Below are 14,912 nucleotides of genomic sequence, written 5' to 3' on the forward strand. Positions count from 1 at the left end.
GTGTAAAACAAATGTACAATTTAATAAATGGTTACAAAGCAAACACCTATATAACCACCGTACCAGTTAAAAAAAAATTTTTTTTTGAACATTGCCTGCACCCCAGAAGAGCTCTGCGTACCTTTCCCAGCTCAATCTCTTCCAGCTCTTAGGTAATCACACCCTTGACTTTAATAGTATTCACTTCCTTGCTGTTGTTTATAGTTTTACCCCCATGAGTAATTCCTTAACAGTATGATTAAATTTTGCCTATTTTTGAACTTTATATAAGTAGAATCATACAAGTAGGTATTCTTCTTTTGTGTTTCTGACTTCTTTGATTTATTATATATATAATGTTAACTTTTTTTAAGAGAGAGGGAGAAAGAGAGAGCATGTGCACTAGGAGGGAAGGAGCAGAGAGAGGGAGAGAGAGAGAATCCCAAGCAGGCTCCACACAGCATGGAGCCCAACTCACTACTGTGAGATCATGACCTGAGCCAAAATCCAGAGATGGATGCTTAACTGACTGAGCCAACCAGGCACCCCAGCTTACTTTATATTTTAAAGATCCATCCATACTACTGTCTTACTATAACTGTAGTTCATTAATTTTGGTTGCTATATAATCTTTCATTTTATGAATTCATCATAATTTATCCATTCTATTGTTGATGGACATTTGAATTATTTCCACTTTTTCCTGTTGCAAACATTCTTGTGTATGTCTTTTGGTGTATCTCTGTATGCATTTCTGTTGTGTATATACCTAGGCATGAGCCAGTGACTTCATATTGACTATTTTCCAAAGCGGTCATATCAATCAACACTCTCTGCAGTAGAATATGAATGTTTTTGTTGTTCCACATCCTCATTGGTAGTTGCATTGACTTTTAAAATGCTTTCTTTTAGAGGTACCAGCGTGGCTCAGTTGACTAAACATCGGACTTCATCTCAGGTCATGATCTCTCAGTTTGTGGGTTCAAGCTCCACAGTAGGCTCTGTGCTGACAGCTCAGAGTCTGGAGCCCGCTTCAGATTCTGTGTCTCCCTCTCTGTCTCTGCCCTTCCTCTGCTAGCCTTCTCTGTCTCTCAAAAATGAATAAAAATGTTTAAAAAATATAAAAATAAATAAAATGCTTTCTTTTAAGTATTATTAAACATTATTATAAATGTATAAATAATATAAAATATTATTAAATATTAAAACAACATAGGTAAAGTAAATTTATTGTTTATTACCCATATGTTCTTGTAATTTAAACATCTGGATTTTATTTGAGGAGTGCATATGTGAGGCAGGGGTGAATAGAAGTATTTCAGGGGTACATAAACTCTTTCTGGTTATTGATGTCCACTTGCTAAATTATGTCTTCCTGCTAACCTAACTACTACTCTGAAGACCAGGAAAAAAATAATACCGCTTTAAAAAAGGAGAGAGAGATGCCTGGCTGGCTTAGTCAGTAGAGCATGTGAATCTTGATCTAAGAGTCATGAGTTCAAGCCCCACATTGGGCTTGAGAGCTTATTTAAAACAAAAAAATGGAGAGAACATTTTTGTAACTTTTCATTCGTGGTGATATCGAATCTATATTGAGTGATAACGTCTTGATTGCTATGTGCCAGGCACCATGCTAATAAGTACTTAATACATGTGAACTTACTTAATCCTTATAACAATTTTTCCCATTTTTTAACAAATGAAGAAACTGAGGCACAGAGTGGTCAAGTAACTTGCTGAAAGTTGACAATTGGTTAATCTTAGAGCCAGAACTGAAGTTAGTCCAGTTTCGCTGGCTCTAATTTGTGAACAGTTACTAATTAGACCTCCTGCCCATATTGGTGAACTTTGGGTAGAGTGACAGTAATCCTCTGGAGCCACCGTATTTCCTCTCAGGTGGCTGAATTGGGGCTTGAGATGTTTACTCTGGTACTAAGGGTTAGGTAAGAGGGGTTGGCTTGAACTTCAGAACAGACTTATTTCCTTTCACTTGCTCCAGAAGTTGGAAGAAGCTGAAGCCATATGAGTTCTGGGGCAGGTACCGGTTTTATCGGAGTGAATGAGACTTGGCCTCCTCCTCTCTTCTCCAGTGTTTTCAGGGGGCACTCAGCCTTCATTCCCCTTGGGGCTTGAGAGGAAAATGTTGAGAATGGGAGGTAGGAGGCCATAGAGGAAATTTTTTCAGTTTCCCTAATTGTCCAATAATGTGCAACACATTCTTCTGCAGAAAAGCTACATTGTAAACATCAGAAACCTTCCCAGACTGGCTCAGAAAACCTATAATGTAGCTAAAATAGTAGGTGTTTGCAGCTGAATTGTTTCTAGTTTTTTGTTTTCATTGCAAATGTGTAGGACTTCAGTTATAGGCAAATGGGCTAGCCTGAGAATTTAGCTACATTATTTATGTAGGAAAATAAGCAGCTTTCCAAACAGCTAGGACCACATATTTATCTGGGTATAGAAAAACTGGTTCAAGAAAACTGTATAATAAGCACTTTTTGTAATAAAGTGAAAACCATGTCTAATAAGGTAGGGAATCATTTTCTATGGACACACTGTCACTGGGACCAAATTTTGATTAGCTAAGATAGTTAAAAAAATTCTAGCAATACAGGGGCACCTGGGTGTTCCAGTTGGTTGAGCATCCAACTCTTGATTTCAATTCAGGTCATGATCTCACGGTTCATGGGTTCAACCCCCGAGTCAAGCTCCGTGCTGGTAGTGCAGAGCCTACTTGGGATTCTCTTTCTCTCTCCTCCTCTCTTTCTGCCCCTCCCCCATCCGTGCTCGCACATGCTTTCTCTCTCTCAAAATAAATAAACTTTAATAAAAAGTATAGCGATGCAAAAAATTCATCTGCTTTTCATTTGTCATACATGGACTTTTATTTACCAGCCTACTTAAAACATTGAGACATATTCATGTAGCTTCCTGAATGACTTGGAGATCTTCAGACTTGTGTGGCAAAAGGAATGATTATTAATAATCTGCTTCAGGCTACAGGCTAGAATAATTCAAAAGGAAATGTGCATTACTAATACAGCAGAGCCCATAAATTCTCAGTGTCAGTTTGCCACTTGTGGCTGAAAATTGCAGTCAGGCTGGTTGGCTAGAGGCAAAAAGACTAGAGTTACATAATATTTATGAGGTCTGAAGTTAGCAGTCACCAAAACCAAATATTGTTAATCTTTCAGATTACTCAGTGAAGTCAGCATCATCTAGTCGTGACAGTGGAGTTGAGAGTAGATTTGGTAATGATGAAACATTAGTTATAAGTATAAATTCTGTCCATGTCAGTCCACCGCTACCCCCCTTTACGGGATATATAGCTTTCTTGTTTTGTATATTATCTCCAAAATAACTACCTGAGGGACCCCACACCATTGGGCAAAAATCTACTTGCTGCCTAAGGTTTTATAAGGCAAAGGTGGGAACAAAACTTCCCTCACTCTGCAGTATTTCTCTAAAATTTCCCATGTTGAACTTCCATGAGGACTTCTTGCCTCTCTGTACATCATCACGATGGCCACGCCCCAAACACTTTTCTGATCCCAGCCAGCATGTTACATCACACTGTGCTCAGAAACAATGAAGTGTCCAGCCATGTGCTCTTCTTCTGTGCTCAAGTGTACTCTTAGGAGTCTGACTTGCATAGTATGTGAGCGGCTGAAGGTCTGGACCCTTGAATCACTCCCCAGCAGCACATGTGGTTTGTGAAGTGCAAATGAGACATGTGTGGATAACTGGACGGTTCCACCATCAAGAAGCACTAGTCCCAGAGCTGTTCCTGGCTTACAGCCCAGGAGCAAGTGCAGGTCAGTGCTCATTGTAAATGCTTGTTTTTTCACGTATACACAGCATCTAGATTTAAAATAACCCTTCCATTTCCCATACTTCTTAGAGTTCTTTAGGAAAGATACATTTTTTTTTTTAGTGCTGGATGAGATACTTTTTAAACTTTTTATTGAAAATTTTAAATATAGGGAAAAGCACACAATAAACTTCATGCTCTTACCTGTAGATCAGATATTTTTAATGGGAAAAAACTAGTTATATTTTTTTCTGTCATCTGTATAGCATAACGATTTTCCAAACTTGTAGGTGGAGTAGGAAGTAGTATTCTGAAACTCATGAAGGAAAATGCATCAGGAGAACATTTGCTTTATAAGGAAGCAATAGACGATTCCCAGCTTCTTGCCCCTCTTCTACAACTCTAAGACATACTGCTCTTCTCAGAGGGACATCAAACTAAATACAAGAGGATCCTAGTAACTAGAGCTATACAGAATCCTTGTTCAGAAGGCTGGCAGATTAGCCTTTTTTTTTTTTTTAATGTTTATTTTTTTTAGAGAGAGAGTATGAGCAGGGGAGGGAGAGAGAGAATCCCAAGCAGGCTCCATGCTGTCAGCACAGAGCCCAGCGCAGGCCTCGAATTCATGAACCGTGAGATCATGACCTGAGAAGAAATCAAGAGAAGAAATCACTTATCCAGCTGAGCCACCCAGGTGTGCCTGGCAGATTAGTTTTAAATTTATTTTTATTTAAAGTTCCTGGCCTCTTTCACTGTTGTAAGACCAGGGGAAGGTTTGTAATTGTGCTGTTTGCTTGATGCATTCAGGTATTTGCATGCTTGTGGGCACAGTTATAGTTATGGAAGGGCTGGCTGAATCGAGATAAGAACCCAGCACTAAAAAGATTTATGGTCACTCCAGCATAACCCAGACGTGTAATTCAAAATAAAGCAAGACTGGGGCGCCTGGGTGGCTCCGTCGGTTGAGCGTCCAACTTCGGCTCAGGTCACGATCTCACGGTCCGTGAGTTCGAGCCCCGCATCGGGCTCTGGGCTGATGGCTCAGAGCCTGGAGCCTGCTTCCCATTCTGTGTCTCCCTCTCTCTCTGACCCTCCCCGTTCATGCTCTGTCTCTCTCTGTCTCAAAAATAAATAAACGTTAAAAAAAAAATTTTAAAAACAAAATAAAGCAAGACTAAGCTATAAAATGAGATAAGTAATATGGACAATATATATATAAATAATATAGATACGTAGATTTATTTAAATCTTAAAAAACTCTCCCCCCCCTTCCCTCCCTGCCATGATTAGGTCATTGCTTTTTGGGGGAAATATTTTAAATATCAAACCCTTCCAAAAAAGTCTATCCTTTTTTTTTTTTTTTTGATGTTTTTAGTTTACTGGCACTTTTAGCACTTGTTAGCCTACCCAGTCCAGCACTTCATATTTGGGAAGAGGGAGGGTATTTGGGGAGGAGAGACAGAGTAAGAAATGTGAATGGGCAATAATGGAAATAAAAGTCTAGTTAACCCATCAGCCTAACTCACTTCTTTCCAATAAAATTAGTGTATGAATCTGTATGTATGACTTTTTTAAATGTTAAGGAACATAAAAATATGACACTGGAGTATGTCAGTTGTTTTAACTTAACTCTTTAAACTTTTTTTTAATGTTTATTTATTCCTGAGAGAGAGAGACAGAGATGGATTGTGAGCAGGAGAGGGGCAGAGAGAGAGGGAGACAGAGAATCCGAAGCAGGCTCCAGACTCTGAGCTGACAGCACAGAGCCTGACATGGGGCTCGAACTCATGAACTGCGAGATCATGACCTGAGCTGAAGTTGGTTGCTTAACCAACTGAACCACCCAGGTGCCCCTAAATTTAACTTTTTAAAGAAAAATAAGTTTAATTATTACACAAAAAGAAGTTGCTGTCTTATATTTATGCAGAAAGTTTGAAAAAAATCCATTTATAATAGCATTTATAATCCATTTATAATAGCCTAGGAATAAACAAATAATAACAAATATACAGGACTTGTATGAAAAAAAAACCATTAGACATCTACTGAGGGATGTTTAAAAGGTCTGTGGTACTTGGGGCGCCTGGGTGGCTCAGTCGGTGGGCGGCCGACTATGGCTGGAACCTGCTTCCGATTCTGTGTCTCCCTCTCTCTGCCCCTTCCTGCTTGCTCTCTCTCTGTCTCTCTCTCCAAAAAATAATAAACATTAAAAAAAAAAAAAAGTCTATAGTACCTATGAAGACATCTCTCTTTTTTTTTTTTTAACATTTTAACATTTATTTTTGAAAGAGAGACAGAGATACACCGTGAGTGGAGGAGGGGTGGAGAGAAAGGGAGACACAGAATCTGAAACAGGCTCCAGGCTGTGAGCTGTCAGCACAGAGCCCGATGCGGGGCTTGAACCCGCGAACTGGGAGATCCTGACCTGAGCTGAATTTGGATGCTCAACCAACTGAGACACCCAGGCACCCCCAGACATCTCTTAAATAAGACAAATAAGTATTTTAAAGAGTCAGATTCTCCCTAGATTAATCCATAAATTCAATGTAAGTCAATTATGTGGCCAAAAACACTTTAAACAAGGTTGAAATGCAAATGGAAAACAATAATTTGAAACAATACAGTGCACAAATGTTTCATATTTCTAATTCACAGAGCACTCTTAAAAATCAGTCAAGTAAAAAACAACTCAAGAGGCCTAAATAAGATTTCACAAAGGAACATAGATACATAAAGAGATCTTAATAGTATTATCTGAGGAAAAACAAGTAAAAGCAAGATATCATTTTTTGTTTATCAGATTGACAAAGATTTTAACAATAATATTGGTGATGATGTAGGGAGATAGGCACCACTGAGAATGTAACTTGCTATTATGTGGAAAGCAGTTTTTCAAATGGCAGAATTTTGCATATTTCTTTAACCTATGAATTCTGCTTCTAGGAACTTAAGCTAAAAAGAATAATTGGTCAAATGTGCAACTGTATTTGTAAAAAGCATATTATGCAAGACAAAAACAAAAACAAAAAACAAACAAAAAGAACTTACCTAAATGCTCATCACTGGTTAAAAAAAGTGCTATGTTACCCATCGATATAAAGGAATACTATGAAACGAAAAAAACAACCCAAGAGGCCTGAAAAGAATTGTGTAGCTCTGTATTTGTTGTTAAAGATGGATATCTTCCATATATTGTAGAGAGATGTTAATTGCTTTCAAAAAGCAGCTTAACAAAACTACATGTACAAACTGAATATTTATAAAATATGATACATTAATATGAAATGTAATAGCAATATATTAATGAATACTTAGAGAAATGTTCTAAAGTGTGTTTGCAGCGGTCATCTCAGGAAGCTTTTTACTGTTCCTAACTTTTACTGTTTATGCTGTTTTAATATTATAAAAATAATTAATACCACACGCGTACCATTTTCATAGTAAGAAAAACAAAACAAAAAATAACAAGAAAAACAAAATATGGGCTTTCCATGGACTATGGCTCATTCTGTGTGGTTTCAGGAGAGGACAGAGCACATCCACTCAAGAGGATGACCTTTGAGAAGTGGGTTTGGAATGAAAAAATTAATGCTGGACACTGTCTTCTTCACAGCTGCTGAAGACCCACTAAAGAGCTTCCATTGGGAAGATTGTATGTCACGTCCATACTTGTTATTAGAAAGCACTTGGTCATATGGAACAAAGTAGGATGATTGTCCGGAATAGTATTCTGGCACACTGAATAGCCACATAGACCAAATCATCCCTCGGTCAGACCCAGTGTAAAGGTCAGTCATGACAATGAAAGGCAAAGGGGCTGTGGAGTTGTTGTTGGTGAGCTCACACCTATTATTTCCATGTTCCTTACCAGGTCCTTTTGACTCAGGGCTGGAACAAAATGATTTGCAGCTATTTCTAAAAACTGGTTCTGCTTTTTCTTTTTCTCCTCTCTACTTCCTAGGAGCCATCAGCAGGTAAAGACAGGATTATTGTCCATAGTGAGGGCAGTGTCCTCATTTGTGTTGTGGTATATTTTTATAGACACCATACACCTGACACTATCCTTAAGCCCAGTCTCATTTGTGGCTGGGCTCCCCAAATTTTATTCTTCTCAAATGAAAAAGTTTTCATAGATTTCTATCTAATGCTTTAAAAAAAAAAAAAATTACAGTTTGGTATCTCAGAAATCTGTCCCTGTGGGTGTTCACTTGGATTCTGAAAATGGAGCTAGGTCTTGAAGTGGTTTCTGAATAAATAATGAAACATGTGTTCAAAGTCTGTAACTCTTCCTTCTGCTTAACCACATCCTAGATAACCCGCCAATGGTAAGTGTCATTTGTGTGAATAGATTCTCTAGTTTTAGTTTTCAAGGCCCTTTTTCTTATTCTAGCTGTCCGAATGATTAATGTGACTAGGAAAATACTGTTGACCCATTTAAATCATGTCAAACAACATCCAGTGCTCATCTACATAATGAAATACACACTGAACATTACATCTTGAGTGTGGGAGCCAGTGAACTACAAAATAATGTTTTACTCATGTAGCTTATAAAATAAAATATAAGACATTATGACTATAGCATTAAATATTAAACTATTCAAATGGTAACTGTCAGCGAAAATCACCTGTAAACTGAAACAGCTAATAGCATTTCTGCTTTTATAGTTAATTAGAGGAAGTGGGGGTGGTTGCATGCAACAGTGTGAGTTTAAGAAAAGTCTTTATGTCAAAGCACGTTTTAATATTATTTGACTCTTATGAGATTTGTTGTGTATAGTTGAGTTTTTTCAATTGTTAATCAGTGGTTGTGAAAATAACAGTTTGCTGAAAAATTAAAAAATTGTTTGACATTTTTATCATGGTTTCATTAAATTGGTCCCTGAATAATTTTAAAAGCAGCTAATTTATAGTTGAAACTATTTTGATCAATGATCAGATAACAAAGATAAGCTTTGACTGCTTTTACAATATTTAAACTTTGTAAGGACATCATTTGCACAGTGTTTAAATAAATGCAAATTTTAAAGGCACTGAATTTAGGCTATTAGGTTTCCATGGTTACACCTTTCCAAGTTATTTTGTGTACTGTGTAAATAGGTCTGTGAGTCACTGATAATTATTTGTTTTTTTGTTTGTTTGGTTAGTAATTCTGTGTGTAGCTGAATTTAATACAGTTCACATGGCTTGCTTTGGTTTATGTATATTTTGGTGTTTGTGATTGACAGTGATTGAGCATTTCTTATGGAGTGCTTGCCTTTTTTGTCATAAATGATGTATGTTGGTGGTGCTTGAAATGTAAATAAGTTCTTCCTGTATCACTGTTTAATAAACAGGAATTTTTATGCAAAGAAGACTTCTTGGTACAATAAACAATAAGGTTTGGTGAGCTCTAGAATATTTCTATTAAATAGTTGCACACTGAAACAAATATATTGAAAATCTTACAAACTTTAAGTGATTGAGTTTACCAAGGACAATGTAACAATTTATGGATAAACACAGTATGGACTGAACACTGTTTAGTAACAGAATAAAAAATAGCATCTGCTGTCACTCTTAAAATGGTTTGTAATAGTGAGCTTTATAGGGAATGTCTTCAATGCCAAGTAGAATCTTTCTAAAACATGATTTCTCCTATCTCACCTTTTGCACAGATATCAAAACTATTCTGTATACTAATGTGTTTGGAATGATATGATTCTTGAGAAAAGCTGGGGTCTTTTATGCCTCTGAATGGAAAAAGAGATTTTCCTTAGACTTCACCATTAGCCATCAGGATTCTAGAAAGGAAGGCCTCACCAAGAATTCTCAGAAAAATGTCAAAATTAGGCTGTGCATAATTCATCCTAGCGAGTCTGACTCTTCTCTCAATACACTACAGTAATGAGATGCTATCCGGTTTGTAAAGTATTAATACATCTGCAGCCCCCATTGATGGTCAGGATGGTCCTATAATGAAGGCAGGAGAGGCCCCGTGCTCTGGATAGCGTGGTTTTTAAGTAGCAGCTCTGAGACCCAATCTAGGATCTTATGAATACTTTGTGAATGGCCAAAGCACATTTTGAAATTCGGGCTGGTTTCTACCTACTGATTAGTCCATTTCACAGTGCCCTCCTTCCACCATACAACCTATGATCACAATTGCAATTTATCAAGTGCTTACCTTGTGTCCCTTTCCATACCTCATGTCGTACAATTATCAAAGCAGCCCTGTGAAGAGGGTATTACTGTTCCTGTTACGGGATGAGGACACTAAGGCTTAGAGTGTTTCACTAACTTGTCCAACTGAACCAACTATTGCTCAAAGAAGGAAAACCAATTTAAGCAAGAACTCAAGTAAATATAATGCCACGTGCATTCACAAACAAAATATAAAATTTTTTTAAGTCTATTTACTTATTTTGAGAGAGACAAAGACAGCAGAGTGGGGGAGGGGCAGAGAAAGAGGGAGCTAGAATCCCAAGCAGGCTCCACACTGTCAGCATGGAGCCTGACATGGGGCTTGAACTCACGAAACCGTGAGATCATGACTTGAGCCGAAACCAAGAGTCAGATGCTTAACCAGCTGAGCCAACCATGCACCCCTAAAAAATTTTTTTAAGTTTATTTATTTTGGGAGAGAGAGATAGAGTGAGAGCAGGAGAAGGACAGAAAGAGAGAATCCCAAACAGGCTCCGCACTGTCAGTGCAGAGCCCAACACAGGGCTTGAACTCACAAAATGTGAGATCATGATTTAAGCCAAAATCGAGTTGGATGCTTAACAACTAAGCTACCCAGGTGTCCCTCAAATGTTTAAGTTCCATAGTATTCACTTCTTTTTACCTCCAAATTGGCTGTGTTTTATTTAGGCATGTTAGGGTTGTTTTTCTTTTTGTAACATTCCACTAAATGTTCAATACACCTCACATTAGACAATAAACATGTTTCAAATATTGTATACATCAGATGTTTTGGTATTGTGGTTATATTGAAGACGTTAGTCTAAAACTGAGATGATGGGGGCACCTGGGTGGCTCAGTCGGTTGAATGTCCAACTCTTGATTTTGGCTCAGGTCATGATCTCATGAATTTGTGGGTTTGAGCCCTGCATCAGGCTCCTCACTGTCAGAACGGAGCCCTCTTAGGATTCTCCCTCTCTCCCTCTCTCTCTCTGACCCTCCCCCCTCATGCCCTCTCTCTCTCTCAAAATAAATAAACTTAAAAAAAAATAAAAATGAGATGAAATAAATAAGTAAAAATGAGATCATGAATTTGTCATTCCACCAAATGTGAATAATCTTGGTCAGCTACGGTTTTCAAGTAATACTGTTTTCAGGTTGAAAAGCAGCCTGCTTAATACAGATAGAATACATGTTTTGTTAGGGGTGATGTGATAGTTTTAATTTTTAATCTTAATCTTCAGTACAAAAATAATGGTCTTATAGTTGAGCATTCGTTAAACAAAAAAAAAGACAAGGAAGAGTTTGTAAGTAGGCTTCTGTGGGACTCCTTTTAAGCCTGTACCATTTTAATGCATTGCACTTTTTGCATTCATGCCTAAAGCTGTGGAGTGATTATTCACATGGTTAACTAAGTCTGTACGGTTTAATTGAATATAGAACTATTTGTGGCAGCATAACTACATCAGTCCAAACTTTTTCTTTTAGTAAAGAGGTTACTGTTTATTTTCTCTTTATTTTTCTTGTGAAAATAACCCCTTGGTGAGTAATCTTGGCTTCTATTGTTTAAATCTATATAATCTCAACTGCAGAAGGTTAGAAATATATTGTTTTCCTGGACCTTTAGCTTCCTCATTTTGGGTTGTGATTATTGACCTACCTACATACCTATCACTCCTGTTGCCTGGTTACAGAGCAGAAACAAAACTCCCCAAATTGTCAAAATACCATGGTAGAATTTATATTTAAATGTTTTCTTTTTATCTCATGCCTTTTACTTGGAATTGTACAGTGAAACATTCTCAGAAAAATATTATGATGTAAAAAAATTTTTTTTTTTTTTGGTGTTGATACTGCAGTTTTGGTCGAAGCTCTGAGCTATTTTATACCAGTTGTTTGCATAAATAACTTTAAATGGTTCATAAAAAGATAGAAAAAATACACCCAAAAATATAACTAGAGCAATGTTGCATATAGAATTCAGTTGACACTATTGTAAGATGAGGACTAAAATTATACTCTTTTCAAATGCTTTAATACAATTGAAAATTTTTCATGGTAAAGTTGTGCCTTTGATCACAAACTGTAAGTCCCAACATCTTCTATTAAAGGGTATTGTTATCCAAATAAGTAATATTTTGAGTAGTGTTTTATATGACAGTAGTATTTATAAAGTCTTTTTTTAATTAAAGAAGGACTTTCTTACTATATCATTTTTTAAAACTCATGATATTTTTATATGAACTTTCTCTAAAGTTGAATTCCATGTGTGATTTCTGTGAAATTGCTCTGATTCTTATATATGTGCTTTAATATAGAATTTTTCTATGTTCCTCTTCTGTAACCAAATTGTGTGGTAACAGGAATGCTTCTTTTGAGAAATTTTGGAAGGTTGAAGTTTGCCAGATGTTCTGCACTAACCTACCTAGAAGAGTTACATTCTCTGGGTATCAGGAGTGTGTGAATTTCTTTCCTCTTCCTTTGATGAAATGAACATTTGCTTTTGGTTCGTTTTGGTGTTGTACTTCTACTCTCATCAGAGTTTGCCTTTTATTCTGTATTTAAACGATATCACGGCATCCAGAAAATCTGGCAAAGAAAATGATATTTTGATGACATTTTCCACAGGGCTCAACTAGAATGAATTATTACATTTTAACCACAGCCCTAATAAACAGCTCCTTTATTTCCCCTGGAAAGACACAATATTTCTTTGTCCAAGAAGTTGCCTGAGTATATGTATTGTTGAAGTGCTAAAAAGCTGCTTTTCTCTAAACTTTAGCTGAGAGACAATGGGATTTTCTAAGCATATACTATTGCAGTGTGACTCAATATTGTATGATTCTAAAAATGAATTTAGATTTAAATTTTGAAGTAAACATTTTTTACCCTAAATGGAGAAAATTCACACAACAGCCCTCTTTCCTTCTATACATTAGTCATTTCCACGTAACTTCCACTTATCCACCAAATGATCTTTCAGTTTTAGATTTTGAGTTCTTACTCTAATCTTTGACTCCCCTCCCCCACCTGTGGTTGGGCCAGCCCAAAGGAATTTTTTTCTAGGCCCACAAACATAAGTCTACTCTATTAACTAGGTTTTGTTTATTGATAATGTGTTTGCAGACTAGGTTGGGGGTGTGTTTGTCTCCCAAGAAGAGGGGAATGCTTTTCGTTTCGGTCACATATTCCTGGGTGTTAGTGGTATATACATTAATGAATAATCACATATCATCCAGTTGGCTTTTGTAAAGAAGAAAATGCAGTGGTTTCCCAAACCCGTTTCTGAGCTTGTCATTGTCGTTATACTCTATCATTTGCTATTGCTGAATTTTTTAAAAGGAGGAGGGAGGTAGCATGGAGCCAACTTCCTGATGGAGCCTTGGGGAAGGTCATGTTTTGCCGTGACCTGGGCATCATTCTTGAATGTTGTTATTATTGGAGGAGGGTGCCCTCAGGCCACCGCCCTTCCTTTCCCCAGAAGTGCTCTCTCACTGTGGCTGACTTTCTAGCTCTTCTTCTCTAGAATCAGGACTCCTGGGCTTTGGCTTATGGCTTGAGGGTGAGTTCTGACATCCATAGGCTAGTACCTGTGAAGGCTACTATTTCTCCTTCCTTTGCTTACTTTTATTGGTAGTAGTGGCCCAGTTCTGTTTTCATCTGACACGATGCAGCCTCCTAACAATCGCAAATTTAGAGCTTTAGAGCAACCAGGACAAATGTTTATGTGTCAGCGTGAAGTGATTTGTGATTTTTTTTTTCAATTAAAATAGTTTACACATTTCTTTTTAATTCGTGTGAAATCTCTGTTACTGCGTTAGTAGTCTTAGCTATAACATACTTCAAGGACACACTATTGGATGTTAAGTAGAATCTTTATTTCGGACAAGTATCTATGCCAGTATATTTTAGACTTGACTTTGTGCTTTATTTTGAACATTAAAGTAAATAATCTGTTTTCCAACACCTGCATAATTGGGCCTGCATCCTCTTTAGAAATGTTGTTTAATAAACACTGTTGCTTTATCATCCAGAGGCTATTGCCAAATACCGTTAATTAGGCAAAAGAAAAGGAAAAAACAAAGTTTGTTTTTTTTGTTTTTTTTACAGTTTTGTAAAACAGATCCACACTTCTTCTTATGGTGGCATCTTAGCTTGAAATCCAGGAAGCAGTGGTGTATGGTGTCCATATCCATGATTTCCTGAATTGGAGAAAAAGTGTGGAAAGCATCTGGGGAAAAGGAGGCTCTTTACCAGCTTGTTTCCTGTAAGCTCAATTGGAAGACCTTGTCTGTGCAAATAGATTTCAAAATAGAGCCTGCCCTTTGACTGTCTCCATAATTACATGGCTCACTCTGTATTTTATTTGGCAGCCAGAACAGTTAACCCCTGGAAGGAAGGGGCTGATGGCATGGCCAGCTTGGCTCCCCAGACGTGTCCATGGGAATGAATAAACCACTGTTTGGGGAAGCCCATAGCAAAAAACACAGCAGAACAGTCTTCAACTGAATTGAAACTTTTAAAAAACAAGTTTAATAGTGTTTATTATGATTGGTTTAGAAACTTACTTTGTCCTTATTGTGTAAACTGTAGAGAGGTATTAATTGTTTAAAAAAAAATTGGGAGTTGGGGGAGTTCCTGTCGCTTTGATGTAATCAACATCTGTCAACAGAATGAATTTGCTTTTGTTTAGTTTCAAGGGCCCTTGTCCTTTAGCTTTGCCCAATCAGTATCTGCTTCAGCCTGGGGCATTCCCCTAGCTGATTTTTTTTTTTTCTTCAACAAATGCACAGGTTATTTCTTGTGAAATGTGAGCTCCTTGTCTGCTTTATAGTCTCCTTGAAATGGGAAGGAACCTTCAATCTTTCTCATTTACTTTTGAAACATGTACGTCTTAGTACTAGATTATGAAAATCAATGCGAGTTATATCAAGTGATGCAGACTATTTAATTTTCCTTT

At 37.2% G+C, this 14,912-nt stretch overlaps 1 protein-coding gene across 5 annotated transcripts in view; it reads left to right on the forward strand.

Moving 5' to 3' along the window:
* The window catches only part of METAP1D (methionyl aminopeptidase type 1D, mitochondrial), an 89,092-nt gene that overhangs the window by 48,504 nt on the left and 25,676 nt on the right, over positions 1-14,912 (forward strand). Inside the window, exon 1 of one of the 5 annotated variants that reach the window (XM_030326258.1) lies at positions 14,173-14,219. The exons of the other annotated variants lie outside the window; for them this stretch is intronic. The gene's annotated coding sequence lies outside the window, so the exon portion shown is untranslated. Of the gene's footprint in view, positions 1-14,172; positions 14,220-14,912 lie in introns of those variants that run through there. 5 annotated transcript variants of the gene reach the window in all.

Source organism: Lynx canadensis, chromosome C1 (assembly GCF_007474595.2).
Source record: "Lynx canadensis isolate LIC74 chromosome C1, mLynCan4.pri.v2, whole genome shotgun sequence".
Taxonomy (NCBI): Eukaryota; Metazoa; Chordata; class Mammalia; order Carnivora; family Felidae; genus Lynx; species Lynx canadensis.